The sequence below is a fragment of the Rhinopithecus roxellana genome, chromosome 16, assembly GCF_007565055.1.
Source record: "Rhinopithecus roxellana isolate Shanxi Qingling chromosome 16, ASM756505v1, whole genome shotgun sequence".
Taxonomy (NCBI): Eukaryota; Metazoa; Chordata; class Mammalia; order Primates; family Cercopithecidae; genus Rhinopithecus; species Rhinopithecus roxellana.
Genome location: NC_044564.1, coordinates 114,275,082 through 114,294,546, shown reverse-complemented (window position 1 = coordinate 114,294,546; position 19,465 = coordinate 114,275,082). Strand labels below are relative to the sequence as shown.

At 44.4% G+C, this 19,465-nt stretch overlaps 1 long non-coding RNA gene across 1 annotated transcript; it reads left to right on the top strand.

Annotated features, from left to right (window-relative positions):
* Positions 1-52: 52 nt before the first annotated feature.
* Positions 53-13,349, top strand: LOC115893992. The gene is made up of 3 exons (XR_004054038.1): positions 53-224; positions 8,005-8,080; positions 13,270-13,349. It is a non-coding gene; the product is annotated as an uncharacterized LOC115893992 (long non-coding RNA).
* Positions 13,350-19,465: the final 6,116 nt, after the last annotated feature.

Below are 19,465 nucleotides of genomic sequence, written 5' to 3'. Positions count from 1 at the left end.
AGGAGGTGCAGCCCCGCCCCCGCCCGGCAGGAAGTGCGCCCTGGGCCTCTGCGTCTGTCCTCCCAGTGTCCAACGTTGCCTCGCGGAGGCCGCCGTGCGGAGCAAATGTCTAACGGAAATCAGAGGTGGAAAAGAGGTTGGAGGAGCCTGCTCCGTTCCACTCGCTTTTACTGATGCGCCCACCAGCAGCCACGCTTGGGGCTGGGGGCTTTGAGGACACGCACGTGAGTCAGGGTCTTATGGCCTCTAAGGCACGCGCAGGAAGAATCCGAAATAGACGGAATTAAGACCCATATCGGAAGAATAGCATAAAGGGCGACGAGGCTCAAAGGAGCTAGAGGACATCGGGTGGGGAACCTGGAAGGGGCTTCAAGGAGGGGGTGTGGGGAGTCTTCAGCCTCGCTCTGAGGTCCCCATTGTGTCTTGCTTCGCAGCTGACCTAGGTTTGTGTAAAGTCAAACCTCAGAAGAGCGAGCATGAGTAGAGAGCCACAAATGATAGGGGACTCTTCAACTTACACTTTCGCCTAAGAGACTTTTGAAAGAACCATGAGTTTCAAGTTATTTTTCATGCATTTGTGTTTCCTTTCCAGGCCTTGGGCTGAGCTGATTCTCAGCTTTATTTGCTGGCATGGTGCAAATAGTCAAGGTGTTACTTCCAGCCCATTGGGGTGTAGATTCACCTCCTTTTTCCACCTTACCTGTCCTTAGATCTTCTGTTTCCAAGGCCAAGTCTTTAAAAGGTTTTCAGTCCTTCTAGCAAAGTAATGGGTAGGGAGGCGTATCGTGAGGGACCACATTTTCCCTACCCATTCCAAACTCAAAGGTTTGCCTAGCTTTACCTGCTAAAAGGTGATGACAGATTTTGACTCTGGGATTCACTAAGGCCTCTACCACAGTTTTCTCTAGAAACAAGTAGAAGAGAATGCAGAGGGTTGAAACTTACCCAAAATATCAGTCAGAAACTCTGAGTTTCAAAGACCTTCCCCTGTTTCCCCCAATGTAATTTATATAGGGTTGGACCCTTAGTCCTCAAGTTATCATCTTTATCTCCTCCACGTAAGCCTGCCTTGGCTGGGAAAAAAATAGCATTCAAAGGGCACTGGGAACAATTTTAAATGCTGCATTTAAGGAATGCCAAGTTCTGGTCCTCTTGGAGTTGGATTAAAATTGTTAACACTTTCACATTCAAGGACTGCTTACAACTACTACAGACCCTATTACCTGTTCTTCTGAATTAGCATTAAAACAAATAGCACAATATAACTAGAAGTGAGTATTCTATAGATGTATAACATAGGTTTTTCTTATTGAATGGTGCTACTTATTTTAACAACCAGGCTGCCTTAAATATGATGGAGATCCGTATGGATTAAGACTCTATACAAGCTTTCTCTTTAGGGCACCAGGGGAAAGTGAAAAAAGAACCACATTTGAATTCTGCTTTGTCACTACAAGTGGGTGACCATGAGCAAGTTACTAACCTTAGTGAACCTGTTCCTAACCTAAAAAGGAGGAGAATGGAGAGCAGGTAATAATACCTTATGAGATGGTTGTGAGAGTTAAATAGCATTCTTTATGTCATAGTCCTAGCAAAGTGCTGGCATGGAATAGATGCTCCCTAAATGTTAACTACCTACCTTCCTTTCCCTTTCTGTCAGACTTTCTCTACTATTCTTATGAAATAATAAAGAGTTTTTATAATTAAATATGCTTTACTATTCTGAGTAGGGTCTGGTTGAATATATATATATATCAGGTAGGGTGCCTCACACCTGTAATCCCAGCACTTTGGGAGGCCAAGGTGGGAGGATCACTTGAGCCTATAAGTTCAAGACCAGCTTGGGCAATATAGTGACACCCCCATCTCTATAAAAAATGTAAAAATTAGTCCAGCATGGTGGCACGTAACTGTAGTCCCAGCTACCCAAGAGGCTGAGGTGGAAGGATTGCTTGAGCCTAGGAGGTTGAGGGTGCAATGAGTGAGATTGCACCACTGTACTTCAGCCTGGGCAACAGAAGGAGACCCTGTCTCAAAGTAAAAATATATATACGCACATATATATGTATATACTTGTGTGTATATATGTGTGTATACATATGTGTGTGTGTATGTTGACCTCCAAAGTCCTCCATTTGCTCAGTTTAGATTGGAGTACCACTTTTCTAGGCTCCCAACAAAAAAAGGACCCAGACCCAGAGTTCCTAAAAGGCCATATGAAATAGTTTATTACAGTTTATTTATTTATTTTCCAGTTTCCTGGTCAGTCGATGGCAGCTGGCCACAATTATCCAGTGGGTAGTCATCAAAACTAAAGAAAGTGAATTTGTATGGAAAGTATTTTGGTAGAAAGTTTCCACCATGAAATTTAGCCCAGCCCTGCCCGTTCATATTCACCATTTCCTGTGGTATTTCAGTGTTCCCTGTGGTGGGAAATTGTCACTGAAATAACATAAGTGTCCCAGAGCATGTGATTTTGCTTCTACTGAAAGGTTTGTTTTTTGTTTCTTTTTTGTTTGTTTGTTTTTTTGGAGACACGGTCTTGCTGTGTCGCCCAGGCTGGAGTGCAGTGGTGCGATCTCAGCTCACTGCAACTTCTGCCTCCCAGGTTCAAGCAATTCTCCTGCCTCTCAGCCTCCACAGTAGCTGGGGATTACAGGCGTGTGCCACCACGCCCGGCTAAGTTTTGTATTTTTAGTAGAGACAGGGTTTCACCATGTTGGCCAGGCTGGTCTGAAACTCCTGACCTCAAGTGATCTGCCTGCCTCGGCCTCCCAAAGTGCTGGGATTACAGGCTACTAAAAGTTTTAAAAGCAGCATGGTTCTAAGGAGGAAACGTGTAACGTTTCTCCATCAGAGCAGAAGGCTGTGGTGTTTGTTGGAATTTATGGAGGGAAGCTTGGATTTCTAGGGTTGAGCTGAGGAAGACAGTAGATGTATGTGTGTGCATGAGGGGCAAGGGAGGTCACCAGTGCCACCAGAACCCAAGAACACAGCATGGAGCCCTCCCAATCCATAAGGAATCTTAGACACTTAGGCTGGCACCTTTCAGGAGACAGGGCTTTGGGCCCCAGAATTTAGTATGCTTACCAAACAAATCCTATCAACCTCACTAGCAAGCCTATCAGGGCTGCATGTGAGCACCCAGACCTCAGAAACAAAGCAGTCTCAATGCATCATTCGCTCATTCTTTCCCCTGGTACAGCGTGTGCTTAGGCTTTCTTCGTGTTTGTATTAGCCGCTTATCCTCTGGTGGTTTTTGGTACAATCATAGCTTTATTCTATATGGCATCCCAAGCCCTGCCTCAGAATAACACCACCACTTCTGAAGTGGACGGCTGGTGAGGACAAAGGACATTTTCAGAGAGCATTCAGGGTGACATGTCGCAAGCCACACAGGGCTGTCTCAAACAAGGGGGGCAAGTAAGAAAGCACAATCCCCAACAGAGACAAAATTGTGTGGACAATATAATTCAGCCAATGATGTCCCAGGAAAGAAACAAGGTCCACTTGAGTCCAGGATCTGAACAGTTTTGCAAACAAGAAATTGGAACTTGCTACTGAACCAGCAGAGGGGCTTGTGGGTGAATGATAGCACATTTTATCTCTCCATATAGAAAAGCTCCTGGCTTGCAAAGCACGAAGACCCCAATGCAGTGAGTTATACAATACAATCATGGGGTCAGTGTTGCAAATCTCAAACTTCGGGTGCCTAACAATCACTTGTGAGCTTGTTAAAATGCAAACTTCCAGGCCCCACATCAAGAGATTCTGCTTCTGGAGTGAGGCCTGGAATAATTTTTAATTTAAAAAAAAATGTTAACAATCTCTTAGGTGATGCTTACACTGATGCTGATCTGCAGACTATATCTTTGTTTTTTTTTTTTTTTTTTTTTTTTTGAGACGGAGTCTCGCTCTGTCACCCAAGCTGGAGTGCACTGGCCAGATCTTAGCTCACTGCAAGCTCCGCCTCCTGGGTTCACGCCATTCTCCTGCCTCAGCCTCCCGAGTAGCTGGGACTACAGGTGCCCGCCACCTCGCCCGGCTAGTTTTTTGTATTTTTTAGTAGAGACGGGGGTTTCACCGTGTTAGCCAGGATGGTCTCGATCTCCTGACCTTGTGATCCGCCCGCCTCGGCCTCCCAAAGTGCTGGGATTACAGGCTTGAGCCACCGCGCCCGGCCTGCAGACTATATCTTTAGAAACACTGTTCTCTTAGCTCCTTCCACTTACCTCGCTTGCTCTCTCTCTTTTAACCTAGCATCAATCCATCAAGATCAAGATCCTTCCATTTTTCTTTTCTTTCTTTTTTTCTTTTTCTTTTTTTTTTTTTTTTTTTTTTGAGACAGAGTCTCACTCTGTCACTCAGGTTGGAGTGCAGTGGTGCAATCTCGGCTCACTGCAACCTCTACCTCCCGGGTTCAAGCAGTTCACTTGCCTCAGCCTCCCGTGTAGCTGGGATTACAGGTGCACACCACCACGCCCAGCTAATTTTTGTATTTTTAGTAGAGATGGGTTTTTGCCATGTTGGCCAGGCTGGTCTGGAACTCCTGACCTCAGGTGATCCACCTACTTTGGCCTCCCAAAGTGCCGGGATTACAGGTGTGAACCACTGCGCCAGCCTTTCTCTCTCTGTCTCTCTTTTAACCTAGCATGAATCCATCCAGATCCTTCCATTTTTCTTTTCTTTTTCCTTTTTTTTTATTTTTTTTATTTTGAGACAAAGTCTTGCCCTGTTGCCCAGGCTGGAGTGCAGTGGTGCAATCTCAGCTCACTGTCACCACTGCCTCCCGGATTCAAGTGATTCTCCTGCCTCGGCCTCCATATAGCTGGGATTACAGGTGCACACCATCACGCCCAGCTAATTTTTGTATTTTTAGTAAAGATGAGGTTTCACCATGTTGGCCAGGCTGGTCTCGAACTCCTGACCTCAAGTGATCTGCCCACTCCAGCCTCCCAAAGTGTTGGGATTACAGGCGTGAGCCACCACTCCCAGCCAAGATCCTTCCATGTTTCTGAACCATAAACTGACATTCCAAACCTTTAAGTGCTTACTTTAAATACATTTCCTGTTTGAAAACTTGCTTAGAAAGCAGTTTTCTATTAGAAAATTATATTACAAGGTCCTTTTGCTCCTAAACTTTTATGATTATTTTTAGTGAGCATTCTACCAGGCACTTAAAATATAAGGGAAGATTGAGGTGATGGATATCCCATTTACCCTGATGTGTTATTATGCATTGTATACCTGTATCAAAGTATTTCATGTACCTATAAAGATATACACCTACTGTGTGCCCACAAAAAATTTTAAATTAAAAAAAAGATTTAAGGAAAGAGATCAGATGAACTAACCTATCTGTTGATATTTTTGTTGTTGTTGTTGTTGTTTTTAGACGGAGTCTTGCTCTGTCACCCAGGCTGGAGTGCAGTGGGGTGATCTCGGCTCACTGCAAGCTCCACCTCTTGGGTTCACGCCATTCTCCCGCCTCAGCCTCCCAAGTAGCCGGGACTACAGGTACTCACCACCACACCTGGCTAATTTTGTTTTTGTATTTTTAGTAGAGACGGGGTTTCACCATGTTATCCAGGATGGTCTCGATCTCCTCACCTCGTGATCCGCCCACCTCGACCTCCCAAAGTGCTGGGATTACAGGCGTGAGCCACCACACCCGGCTGATAGTTTCATTTCATAAGTCTGGTCACAAAGTTGATCACAGAGGAGTGGATGCTTTTCAGAGCCCCCAAAACATTGGCCTACCCTGAAGGCTCCTAGTAGCTGGGCCACATCTGGCTATAGAAACACCTTGCACTGAAGGATACGTGCTACCTGGCTTTCTTTACAAGCCAGCACAGGTGTATGGAGTGTAGGCATGGATGTGTATTCCTTTGTGAGGGCTACCCAGAGGTTGGGCTACTGAAGATATGGAACTGACAAGTACTGGAACCACGGGCACTGAGTTATTAGCAGTGATTATTTGGATAGAATGGAAAACCTACTTACTGGCTGTGTGCCTCCATGAGAGTGTTTGATTCCATCACTAGGAGTGATCCTTAAAAGGCATCTGGAGGCCGGGGGCAGTGGCTCACACCTGTAATCCCAGCACTTTGGGAGGATCCACCAGCCGAGGCAGGTGGATCATTTGGGGTCGGGAGTTCAAGATCAGCCTGGCCAACATGGCGAAACCGCATCTCTATTACAAAAATTAGCCAGGTGTGGTGGCAGGCGCCTGTAATCCCAGCTGCTTGGGAGGCTGAGGCACAAGAATCGCTTGAACCCGAGAGGTGGAGGTTGCAGTGAGCCCAGACTGCGCCACTGCACTCCAGCCTGGGAAACAAGGGTGAAACTCCATCTTAAAAAAAAAAAAAAGGCATCTGGAACATGGACATCACACATGATAGGCCCAGCAGTTCTTCTTTCAGAACACAATAGAAATGCATACATACATTCACGAAAAGATGGATCCAAGACTCTCCTCAGCAGTGCTGTTTGTAAGAGGGAAAACTAGAAACAGGTCACATGGCTGTCAACAGAGGAATGCGTGAATAAATGTGGTATATTCACATAATGGAAGATTGCGCAACAGAATGAAGGAACAACGTGGTGAATGCGTCTCACAAACATAATAGTGTGTGAAACAAGCTAAATATAAAAGAATATCTGTTGTATGATTCCATTTATATAAAGCTAAAAAACAGGCAAAACTATAGTGTGAGAAATCAGAAAAGTAGTGAGTTCTGGGGTATTTGTTTTTTAATCTGGGGGGTTGTTTGGGGTTTTTTTGGTTTTATAAAAATTCATCAAGCAGGCCTGGTGCAGTGGCTTATGCCTGTAATCTCAATACTTTTGGAGGCCAAGGTGGGCAGATTGCATGAGCCCAGGAATTCAAGACCAGCCTGGGCAACATAGTGAAACCTTGTTTCTACAAAAACTTAGCTGGGCATCGTGGTGTGTGCCTGTAGTCCCAGCTACCCAGGAGGCTGAGGTGGGAGGATCATTTGAGCCTGGGAGGCAGAGGTTGCAGTGAGCAGAGATCATGCTACTGCACTCCAGTCTGGGTGACAGAGTGAGACCCTGTCTCAAAAAAAAAAAGATTCTTCAAGCAGTATATTTTTGATTTGTGAGCCTTTATGTTCTACTTCAATAAGAAGTTTACATTAGCCGGGCGCGGTGGCTCAAGCCTGTAATCCTAGCACTTTGGGAGGCCAAGACGGGTGGATCACGAGGTCAGGAGATCGAGACTATCCTGGCTAAGACGGTGAAACCCCGTCTCTACTAAAAAATACAAAAGCAAAAACTAGCCAGGCGAGGTGGCGGGCGCCCCTGTAGTCCCAGCTGCTCGGGAGGCTGAGGCAGGAGAATGGCATAAACCCGGGAGGCGGAGCTTTCAGTGAGCTGAGATCAAGCCACTGCACTCCAGCCTGGGCGACAGAGCAAAACTCCGTCTCAAAAAAAAAAAAAAAAAAAGTTTACGTTAAAAAGGGCACCTAGTCTTTGACCCTTACTTCAAAAGTGAGGAAGCTGAGGCCCAGAGGTAGTAATTTGCATGAGGTCAACCAAGAGTGCTCCTGGCAATGATCCTTTTCACTTTGATGCATATTGACGTACAGGTGGATTTGGGGGATGCTAGTTTCATGACAAAGAAAGGAGGAAATAAGCAAAAAGAGAGAGAAGTGTCAGCCACTATCAGTTGCTGACTGATGAAGTGTCAGCCACTATCAGAGAGTCATTTGCTCCTTCTTCATTGCTTCATTGCTTGTCTCTTCTCCCTTCATTTCAAATGCAATCGTGTGGACCAATGCCTGAAGCTGCCGCAGCCATTTTGTGGCCATGAGTGGAGACATTCCGGATACCCTGAGGATAGATAGCTGAGTGGATAAATGGAAAGAACCTGTGTCTTTGGTGGCATCACCGAGCCACTGCATCTAAATCCAAACTTCTTTTGTAGAATATAAACATCCCTATGGTGTCAGGCAGTTTAATTTGAATCCCTGTGACTTGCAGGTGAACTCATCCTTATGGATTCAGAAGACAAAGAATACAAGCAAGCAGGAGAAAGTCTAAGAAGAAAGTTCACCTGGTAGGTGGCAATGTTCATAGCAAGAGTACCATCCTTCTGTAACATGCATTCTCAAAAGAGCCAATGTCACCTGCAAAAGGATGTAAATTGGTTCTTGGGGTCAGGAGGCAAAAAAAAAAAACTTAAATATTATAGTGGTCTGTGGCCCCCACAAAGCTCAGCCCTATTCTTTAGTATTTAATTTTTCTTTAAGGGAGCATTTAAATCTAATTAACTCTTCCCCTTCAGGGGCAGTGATAACAAATAATAAATTGAGAAACACTGCTTTATAGAGATGGAGGGCAAGCTCTAAAACAGAAAACATTTCCTGGCTTCCTAAGGTAGACCTGCGAATCCTTCCGAAAACCTTGGAATTCCACTGACTTCTAGATCCTTGCCCCAGGTTCTGCCACTGTGGTAGCTCCAGCCATACCAGCTCTGCACAGCCCTTCCTGTGCTTTGTAACCCAGGCCTGCAGACAAGTCCTCACTACACAGAGGTAGTGAGAGCGTGTATGCAGGAGATCTTGTCTTTATGCATAACCTGCTAGCAGTGTAGCAAGACAGTGCTAGGGGCACAGCAATAAAATTATACTTCGTGCCCAGATTATAGATCCAGGTGAGGTGACTTGCTTAAGAAAGGGCTTCCCCATTCCCCCCAGCTATATAAGGTAATGAATTATGCTAGGATTTCAGGATTTCCTGATTGGCAGGGTAGGAGGCTTGGTTTTCACCCTCTGCTCCCACTCAGAGCTTCCTGTGATGTGGCAGGCAGAAAAGCAACACCACCACCACTCATGAAAATCAGAGACGGGCTGGGCACAGTGGCTCACACCTGTAATCCCAGCACTTTGGGATGCTGAGGCAGGTGGATCACATGAGGCCAGGAGTTCCAGGCCAGCTTAGCCAACATGGCAAAACCCCGTCTCTCCTAAAACAAAATACAAAATACAAAACAAAATACAAAATACAATATCCAGGCATGGTGGTGCACATCTGTAATCCTGACTACTCGGGAGGCTGAGGCACAAGAATCGCTTGAATCCAGGAGGTAGAGGTTGCAGTGGGCCAAGATCGTGCCGCTGCACTCCAGCCTGGGCAACAGAGCAAGACTCTGTCTCAAAAACAAAAAAAAATGCTACGCAATGTCCATTCCTTTTCCTTCCAGCTGAGACCCAGTTGGGCTTGGGCTAGTTGAAAAAGTAAAGAAGGATGGAAGGAATATCTCCCACTTACAGCTCTAGGTGGTATAGAAATCAAGGGATTGATTGTGCAGAGCTGAGTAAAGAGAGGACCCGAGACCAGAGAACCAGAGTCAGGGATCTGAATTAGTCACTAAAGCAAGGGGAATGGTGGTGGCGGCAAAAGCAAATGACAAAGGTCAAGAACAGAGCCAGGGTTCAAGACCCAGAAGCAACAGGTCCAGAGAATAAGCCTTCTGGTAATCCTGGGCAGCATCTGGGTGGGCACTGTTGTCATTATGAACCATGGTGTTTGCTGGGGTGGGACGCATGGCACGGCCAGGACAGCCAGAATGGAAGGCTTCCTTTGGAAGGCTTTTCTGAGCTAGCAGGAAGATTTGGACAGGGGAAATGATTGCTCACCACTCCTTCCTGACCACCTACATAATTGGTTCAAATTAAGCACTAGGTTGTAGAGGTACCAATTCTTTGTTTCTGGAGGCAGGATGCTTTCTTGGCATAGATATACTCCCTGAGGAAGGATGTGGCTAGCAATAATTGTCGTCTCCTCTTTTAATTTAAACTTTTAGTTTTAGAATAGTTTGGATTTCCAGAAAAGTTGCAAAGATAGTACAGAGTTTTTGCATACTCCTCACCCCGTCTCCGTTGTTAACATCCTATATCATTCTCGTACATTTGTCACAACTAAAGAGTCAGCATTGGCACATTGCTATTAACTGAACTGTATACTTTATTCTTATTTAACTAGATTTTCCCCAAAGTTCTTTTTTTATCCTGAAATCCCACCCAGGATACCACATTACATTTTACAGTCATGTCTCATTAGCCTCCTCTGGTCTGTGACAGTGTCTCGGATTTTCCTTGCTTATGACAGTCTTGAAAAGTATTCATCAGGTAATTTGTAGATTGCCCCTCAGTTTGGTTTTGTCTGATATTGTCCTCATGGATAAAGTGGAGTTCAGGGGTTTTTGGGAGGAAGACTACCAAGGTAAGGTGCCTTTTTCTTTTTTAAAAATTTATTTATTTATTTATTTATTTATTTATTTATTTATTTATTTATTTATTTATTTATTTATTTTGAGATGGAGTTTTGCTCTTGTTGTGCTGCCCAAGCTGGAGTCCAATAGTGCAATCTTGGCTCACTGCAACCTCCACCTCCCGGGTTCAAGTGATTTTCCTGCCTTAGCCTCCAGAGTAGCTGGGATTACAGGCATGCACCACCATGTCACTAATTATTTGTATTTTTAGTAGAGACAGAGTTTCACTATGTTGGCCAGACTGGTCTCGAACTCCTGACCTCAGATGATTCACCTGCCTTAGCCTCCTAAAGTGCTGGGATTCCAGGCATGAGCCACCACACCCAGCCAGTAAAGTGCCATTCTAATCACATCATATATGTTAATCTGTGTTGCATTGCTGTAAAGGAATACTGAGACTGGATAATTTATAAAGAAAAGAGATTTATGGCCGGGGGTGGTGGCACACGCCTGTAATCCCAGCACTTTGGGAGCCCAAGGCGGGCAAATCACAAGGTCAGGAGACCGAGACCATCCTGGCTAACATGGTGAAACTCCGTCTCTACTAAAAATACAAACAATTAGCCAGGCGTGGTGGCAGGTAGGTGCCTGTAGTCCCAGCTGCTCAGGAAGCTGAGGCAGGAGAATGGCGTGAACCCGGGAGGCGGAGTTCACAGCGAGCCAAGATCGAGCCACTGCACTCCAGCCTGGGTGACAGAGTGAGACTCCGTCTCAAAAAACAAAAGAAAAGAAAAGAGGTTTATCTGGCTCACAGTTTGCAGGCTATACAAGAAGCATAGTGCCAACATCTGCTTCTAGTGAGGTCTCAGGAAGCTTATAAAATCATGATGGAAGGCAAAGGAGAAGCCAGCATATCACATGGCAAGAGAGGAAGCAAGAGAGAGGAGGAAGTCCCAGGCTCATTTAAACAACCAGCTCTCTTGCCAGGTGTGATGGCTCATGCCTATAATCCCAACACTTTGGGAGGCTGAGGTGGGCGGATCACCTGAGGCCAGGAGTTCAAGACCAGCCTGGACAACATGGTGAAACCTCATCTCTACTAAAAATACAAAAATTAGTTGGGCATAGTGGTGCATGCCTGTAATCCCAGCTACTCAGGAGGCTGAGGCATGAGAATCATTTGAACCCAGGAAGTGGAGGCTGCAGTGAGCTGAGATCACACCACCGCACTCTTGTATGGGTGACAGAGTGAGACCCTGTCTCAAAAACAACAACAACCAGCTCTCTCATGAACTAACAGAGTGAGAACTCACTCATTACCATGGGGAAGGTACCAAGCCATTCACGAGGGATCTACCCCCACCCCCATGACCCAAACACCTCCAACTAGGCCCCACCTCCAACACTGGGGATCATATTTCAATATGAGATTGGAGGGGACAAACATCCAAACTAGATCATCATGTCAAGGGCATGTACTGTCAACATGGCTTATCACTGAGGGTGTTAAACTTAATTGCCTGGTCAAGGTAGTGTTTGCCAGGTTTCTCCACTGTAAAGTTACTCCCCTCCCCGCCCATATGACATATGAATTAGACATTAATAAAGCTGTTACAAAAAAAGATGAATGATAATCTGGAGAAAGTTATTTGGAACACAAATGACCCAGAAGGTATTAATATCTTTTTTTTTTTTTGAGACGGAGTCTTGCTCTGTCGCCCAGTCTGCAGTGCAGTGATACAGTCTCAGCTCACTGCAACCTCCACTTCCTGGATTCAAATGATTCTCCTGCCTCAGCCTCCTGAGTAACTGGAATTATAGGCACGTGCCACCACACCCAGCTAATTTTTGTTTTTTTAGTAGAAACAGGGTCTCACCATGTTGGCCAGGCTGGTTCGAACTCCTGACCTCAAGTTATCTGCCCACCTTAGCCTCCCAAAGTGCTGGGATTACTGGCATGAGCCTCCACGCCCGGCCTCACGAGGTATTAATATCTTTAATACAATACAGAGCCCCTAAAATTAATTTTTAAAAAAATCAAAAAATGGACAAATGGGTATGGATAGTCAATTCAAGAAGGAAGAAATATAAATGGTCAAAATATGTATTCAGTCTCACTACAGATCAATAAAATGTTGATGAAAACAAAAAGATACAATTTTTGCTTGTCCTACCAGCAAATGTTAAAAGACCAATAAATAATAGGTAGGGATTCATGCTTTATGAAATTTAAACAATTTTAGCGGCCTTCTTCAAGAAAAAGAATTCAAAATTTCAAATATAAAAATTGGTACAAGACCAGGCACTATGGCTCACGCCTGTAATCCCAGCACTTTCATAGGCCAAGGGAGGAGGATTGCTTGAGCCCAAGAGTTGGAGACCAGCCTGGGCAATATAATGAGACCTTGTCTTTATGAAAAATTTTAAAAATTAGCTGGGCATGGTGATGTGCGCCTGTAGTTCCATCTACTCAGGAGGCTGCAGTGGTAGGATCACTTGAGCCCAGGAGTTCAAGGCTACAGTGAGCTATGATCATGCCACTGCACTCCAGCTTGGGAGACAGAGAGAGACCCTGTCGCAAAAAACAAAGAAACAAACAAAAAACCCTGATACAAAGCTGAATATTCATTTAGAAAATAAATAGCCACAATTATAAGTTTTACAAAACTGATAAATATGACAAACATCACAAAAGTATTAAAATGATTAGCTGCCTGGCACACCTCTATCATACTATTTTCCATAGTCTTTAAATGCATATTCTTTACTAAATTCTTCATAGGACAACTATTTTATAGTATTATTTTCTAAAGAGAATAGAAAGATAATGAAGTCTTCTAGCATGGCTGATTGAAATTTGCTTTGCTTTTTTATTATTAATAGTTTACAAAATTTCAATTTCAGAGCTGTTGTCGGTAATGTGCTAAAATGCCCTCCGATACCTCAGCAGGCTTACCACCAAACGTTCTTGCTATTTGTGTACTGTTACAGGTTTTTGGCCTACAAACCCAGGAATTCTTATTCTGTTTCAGGTATGTTCCACCAAAAAGAAAGAAAAAAAGCTGTATGGTGAGTGTATGTTGCATTATCAAAGGTATTCCTGATAGAAGAGAACTTATAGTTTTGTTAGTCATCAGTGAGTAGTGCTTCATTCATTTACAACTATATAACTTTGACAACGGGAAGAATTTTTTACAGACTAGCTTCTGGCTCTATGTTTCAAACTTTGTTTCTTCTCTGGTACTCTCATTCATCTGGTGCCAGTGCCTCAAGACACATTCATTTCGTGATGTGACCTCTGGCCCTGCATCTTCATAGAAGCATACCTACACTAGGATGTCTAGTAGTAACTTATGTATGCACAGAAGTGACAGCGAACCTTGTAAATACATCCTGCTAAACTCAAATAAATGTAATCGAGCTCAACTTTCAACTGGCAGCCACTACAAGGCCATAAAACCCAAGAGCAAGAGTAAGGGAAGGGGAATTTGGACTGGAGAGGTACAGTTGTTCTTACCTGGCTGCCATTAAAATAACTTACTTTGTCAAGTTTCCACCCTGTGAGCACATTGCTAAGGCTTCTCCCAGGGCCAGGGGAAATGAGGCTCACATGTTCAAGCAAAAAACGCCCTGAAATGTAAGCTTCAGCTTCAGAGGCAACCAGCCTCCACATCCACTGCTAGTGAGAATACTGAGAAACAAGTACTCTCAAACGGTGTTGGCAAAAACATGAAGTGCTATCAAAATAAAAGCTCTAGACTTTGGGAGGCCAAGGTGGGCAGATGCCTTGAGCCCAGGAGTTTAAGACCAGTGTAGGCAACATGGTGAAACAAAAATTAGCCGGGCATGGTGGCATGCGCCTGTAGTCTCAGCTACCTGGGAGGCTAAGATGGGAGGATCACCTGACCCCAGGAGGTTGAGGCAGCCAGTAAGCCATGATCACAACACTATACTCTAGCCTGGGCAACAGAGTGAGACCCTGTCTCAATCAATCAATCAATCAATTAAAAATAAAAGCACTGGCTGGGTGTGGTGGCTCACGCCTGTAATCCCAGCACTTTGGGAGGCTGAGGCGGGCAGATCACAAGATCAGGAGTTCAAGACTATCCAGGCCAACATGGTGAAACCCTGTCTCTACTAAAAGTACAAAAAAATTAGCTGGGTGTGGTGGCGTGCACCTGAAGTCCCAGCTACTCGGGAGGGTGAGGTGGGAAAATCACTTGAACCTGGGAGGCGGAGGTTGCAGTGATCCAAGATCATGCCACTGCACTCCAGCCTGGTGACAGAGAGAGACTCTGTGTCAAAAAAATAAAAATAAGTAATAAAGCACTAATACCTAAGGAAATATGTGCAGACATTTATTGCAGCATTATTTGTAGAGGCAATGAAAGTGGAAACAATCTCATATACATCACTAGGGAAAAGGTTGAATAAATTATGATACATCCAGCCGGTCGTGATGGCTCATGCCTGTAATCCCTAGCAGTTAGGGAGGCCGAGGCAGGCAGATCATGAGGTCAGGAGTTCGAGACCAGCCTGGCCAACATAGTGAAACCTTGTCTCTACTAAAAACACAAAAATTAGCCAGGCATGGTGGCATGCACCTGTAGTCCCAGCTACTCGGGAGGCTGAGGCAGGAGAATCGCTTGAACCCAGGAGGTGGAGGTTGCAGTGAGCTGAGATTGCACCACTGCAATTCCAGCCTTGCAAGGCAACAGAGCAAGACTCTGTCTTAAAAAAAAGAAAAATTCTGATGCATCCACACTGTATTATGCAGCATTAAAAAAAGATAAATTTGAGCTGTATGTATGGGAAGGTCTGTCATACATTTAAAATGGCAAATGGGGCCGGGCACGGTGGCTCAAGCCTGTAATCCCAGCACTTTGGGAGGCCGAGGCGGGCGGATCACGAGGTCAGGAGATCGAGACCATCCTGGCTAACACGGTGAAACCCCGTCTCTACTAAAAAAATACAAAAAACTAGCCGGGCGAGGTGGCGGGCGCCTGTAGTCCCAGCTACTCCGGAGGCTGAGGCAGGAGAATGGCGTAAACCCGGGAGGCGGAGTTTGCAGTGAGCTGAGATCTGGCCACTGCACTCCAGCCTGGGTGACAGAGCGAGACTCCTTCTCAAAAAAAAATAAAAATAAAAATAAATAAAAAAAAATAAAATGGCAAATGGTAAAGTAATATGCATGATGGGATCACATTTTTGTAAAGAAGAAAACTCCATATATAATATATGTGGGTATGTAAATATATATAGATATATGAATATATATGTATAGATTTTCTATGAGAACAAAAGAATATGCAGCCAGACTTCAGGTTTTCAACTTGGTGAGGGTCAGGGAGCAGAGATTAGTGGAGGGAACCGACCAGATTAATGTTTCCTTTCTACAACTTTGTGTTGTTTACTTTCACAGAGTACAATAAGTGTTTATTCATTTTGTAATTTAAACATTATAATAAAATTTAAAAAAAATCAAAACATATGAAACATCTGAGCTAAACATATTTACAGTGCCTCCCACTTCTTTTCCAGGGCTTACCAATATTCTTTGTAAAGCCAACCCTGGGCTTACTTTTCTCCACTCCTAAAGTAATAGAATTATATGAAGAGCTTTGAGAAATCTCCATGGTACCCCATAGTATAAAAGTTCATGTCCATGGTACTTTTTTAAAAACCTCTATGACATATATCACTTTCTTTTTTTTTTTTTTTTTTTTTTTTGAGACGGAGTCTCGCTCTGTCGCCCAGGCTGGAGTGCAGTGGCCAGATCTCAGCTCACTGCAAGCTCCGCCTCCTGGGTTTACGCCATTCTCCTGCCTCAGCCTCCGGAGTAGCTGGGACTACAGGCGCCCGCCACCTCGCCCGGCTAGATTTTTGTAGTTTTTTTTAGTAGAGACGGGGTTTCACCGTGTTAGCCAGGATGGTCTCGATCTCCTGACCTCGTGATCCGCCCGTCTCGGCCTCCCAAAGTGCTGGGATTACAGGCTTGAGCCACCGCGCCCGGCCTATTTTGGAAATCTTATAAAGGTGAATAATCTTCATATGCAGACACAGGACTAGTGCTGACTGACAACTGTTAGAAACGGATGATCAAAACTTATTTCTGTGTCAATTATTAAAAGATTTCTCAAAATAAAGCCGGGCTTGGTGGCTCACGCTTGTAATCCCAGCACTTTGGGAAGCTGAGGCAGGCAGATCACCTGAGGTTGAGAGTTCAAGACCAGCCCGGCCAACATGGTGAAACTCCATCTCTACTAAAAATACAAAAATTAGCCGGACGTGGTGGTGCACACCTGTAATCTCAGCTACTCAGGAGGCTGAAGCAGAAGAATCGCTTGAACCCAGAAGGCAGAGGCTGCAGTGAGCCAAGATTGCACCACTGCATTCCAGCCTAGGTGACAGAGTGAGACCCTCTCTCAAAAAAATAAAAGATAAAATAAAAAATTTCTCAAAATAAGATGTTTTCTTTTAAAATGTTCTAGTAGAACTACATACTAAAAAGAAGCCACATAAGTGGCAGCAAGAGAGACAAGCATGTTATTAATTCAAAGCTACAGTTCCACATTTAAGTATTAGAAGGTAGATACTGAGCAGGAAGCTTCTTTTCAAACAATGGCAAGGGGGCCTCTCTGAACCTATTCTGATTCAGGGACTGCCCAATACAAAATTAAAGATTTTTTAAAATTTACAAATAAAGGGAAAAGATCTGTAAAATACTGCATTTTAAGCTCTTCTAAGAGGCAATATTAGCTAATGTCAGTGCAAAATTTTCTTACCTGACTTGTCTTTTCATCCACACTGCCCAACATGGTGCCTTGCACATAGAAAGCCCTTAATAAGAAAGGAAATTGCAAAAGGATATACAGTTGACCCTTGAACATCACGGGCTTGAACTGGGTAAATCCACTTATACAGGGATTTTTTTCCAGCCAACTGCAGATTGATGCTACAGTGTTCATAGCATGCAAAACCCACATGGATAGGCTAGGCAGTACGTTCAAGGGTGTCCATTATATTGTTAGCTATGTATTTTTATAAGTCTGAAATATTTAATTGAAATGCAACCCCAATTAAAAAAATAAGTCATTCCAACATTTGGCTCATGCCTGTAATCCTAGCAATTTGGGAGGCCAAGGTAGGTGGATTGCTTGAGTCCAGGAGTTCTAGACCAGCCTGGGCAACATAGCAAAACTCTGTCTCTACAAAAAGTACAAAAATTAGCCAGGCGTGGTGGCACACACCTGTAATCCCAGCTACTCTGGAAGCTGAATGGGAGGATAGCTTGAGTCCAGAAGGTGGAGGCCACAGTAAGCTGGGATTGCACCACCACACTCCTGCCTGGGTGACAGAACAAGACTCTATCTCAAAAAAAAAAAAAAAAAAAAAAAAAAAAAATTAACGTGCTCTGAGCTACAGGCACAGTAACGAATTACCATAAACTTGGTGCCTTAAAATGACAGAAATTTATCCTTTCACTGTTCTGGAGGCCAGAAGTCCAAACCAATTTCATAAGCCAAAATCAAAGTTTCAGCAGGGCCACACTTTCTCCAGAGGTTCTAGGACAGCATCCCTTCCTTGCTTTTTCAAGCTTCTGGGAGCTGCCAGCATCCCTTGGCTTGTAGCTACATCACTCTAATCTCTGCTTCTGTGGTCACATTGCCTTCTCCTACATCAAATGTCCCTCTGCTTCTCTCTTGTAAAGACATTTGTGGCCAGGCATGGTGGCTCAGCATTTTCAGAGGCTGAGGCAGAATAATCGTTTGAGGTCACCAGTTTGAGACCAGCCTGGCCAACATGGTGAAACCCTGTCACTATTAAAAATACAAAAATTAGCTCGGTGTGGTGGCCAGTGCCTGTAATTCCAGCTACTCAGGAGGCTGAAACAGGAGAATCACTTGAACTGGGGAGGTGGAGGTTGCAGTGAGCCGTGTTTGCACCACTGCACTTCAGCCTGGGTGACACAGCAAGACTCTGTCTCAAAAAAAAAAAAAAAAAGACACCTGTGCACTTGTGATTGCAGTGAAGGCCCACCTGGATAATCCAGGATCATCTCCCTATCTCAAGACCCCTAATTTAATCACATGTGCAAAGATGCTTTTTCCATATAAGGTAATAATTACAGGTTCCAGGGATTAGGACCTGGCCACAAGTACCTTTAGTTTTAGCCACCATAGGTACGCAGTCCTTTCCTAAGGTTCAGGTTGAATAAAATTGGCTCAAGGGTAGTAAATAAAAGATACTGATTAACTATCAAGGAACTTCAAGAATGCTCAGGGATTTGGAACATGAAGCATAGGGCTGATATTTTGTCATTAATCTTAAATAAGAGCCTTTTAGCAAATTTGTTAAATTTGTAAATGGAACCAACCCCAGAAGAACTGGTTTTTTTGTTTGTTTGTTTTTTGTTTTTGTTTTTCTGTTTTCTTTTTGAGATGGAGTTTCGTCCTTGTTGCTCAGGCTGGAGTACAATGACGTGATCTCAGCTCACTACAACCTCCACCTCCCGGGTTCAAGTGATTCTCCTGCCTCAGCCTTCCGAGTAGCTGGGATTACAGGCATGCACCACCACCACGCCCAGCTAATTTTGTATTTTTAGTAGAGACGGGTTTCTCCGTGTTGGTCAGGCGGGTCTTGAACTCCCGATCTCAGGAGATCTGCCAGCCTCAGCCTCACCAAAGTGCTGGAATTACAGGCGTGAGCCACCGCGCCCAGCTGTAGAAGAACTGTTAACAATGCCAGTGCAACAATTTCAGAAGACCAAACACTTTGAATTTTGATAGATCAGTAATGCTAAAGGGCATATGAGCTGCACAGTGTGCTATGGTTTGGATGTTTTTGTCCCCTCCAAAAGTTCATGTTGAAACTTAGTCCCCAGTGTAACAGTGTTAGGAGGTGGGACCTAATGGGAGATGTTTAGGTCACAGGTGCTCTGCTGTCATGAACGAATTAATGTCACTATATAAAGGGGCTTGTGGGAGTGGGTTTACTCTCTTCTGCTCTTCTCCTACATGAGTTCACAGCAAGAAGGCCCTCCCTCAACACCAGATGCTGGTGCCCTGATTTTGAACTTCCCAGCCTCCAGATTGTGAGAAAGAAACTTCTATTCCTAATAAATTACCCAATCCCAGCCGAGCACGGTGCCTCATGCCTGTCATCCAGGACTTTGGGAGGCCGAGGTGGGTGGATGACTTGAGGCCAAGAGTTTGAGGCCAGTCTGGC